The 372-nt window shown below is 38.4% G+C and overlaps 1 protein-coding gene across 1 annotated transcript in view; it reads right to left on the bottom strand.

Moving 5' to 3' along the window:
- Positions 1 to 372, bottom strand: part of Mgam (maltase-glucoamylase) — a 113112-nt gene that overhangs the window by 47269 nt on the left and 65471 nt on the right. The window lies entirely within an intron of this gene.

The following is a 372-nucleotide window of genomic DNA, read 5'->3' as shown; positions in this document are numbered from 1 at the left end:
TGCCTTCAATATCTGAGGAAAATGACAAAATTCACTGAATATCAGACGTGACTCCCTATTCTTGACTGCTTAATATATGGCATATATTAAGACTAATGGCCTCTGTCTGGGTCCAGATCCCATTCCCAGTGTCATGTGAATAAAGGTCCTCTCTGAGTAACACAGTAACTGATTTTCAACATCAAATTCAATAAGGAAAATAGAGGTGTCACAAGAGAACATGCCAAATATTCACTATGTGGCAGATCCAGACATATGAACATTTGAAAGATTTATTTTTATTTCAGTGTGAGCATGTGTGTGTGTGTGTGAAATAGATAGAGAAAGAGAGAGAGAGAGAGAGAGAGAGAGAGAGAGAGAGAGAGAGAGAGG

This window comes from Mastomys coucha, unplaced genomic scaffold (assembly GCF_008632895.1).
Source record: "Mastomys coucha isolate ucsf_1 unplaced genomic scaffold, UCSF_Mcou_1 pScaffold20, whole genome shotgun sequence".
NCBI classification, from domain to species: domain Eukaryota; kingdom Metazoa; phylum Chordata; class Mammalia; order Rodentia; family Muridae; genus Mastomys; species Mastomys coucha.
This window is presented reverse-complemented; position numbering and strand designations above follow the sequence as displayed.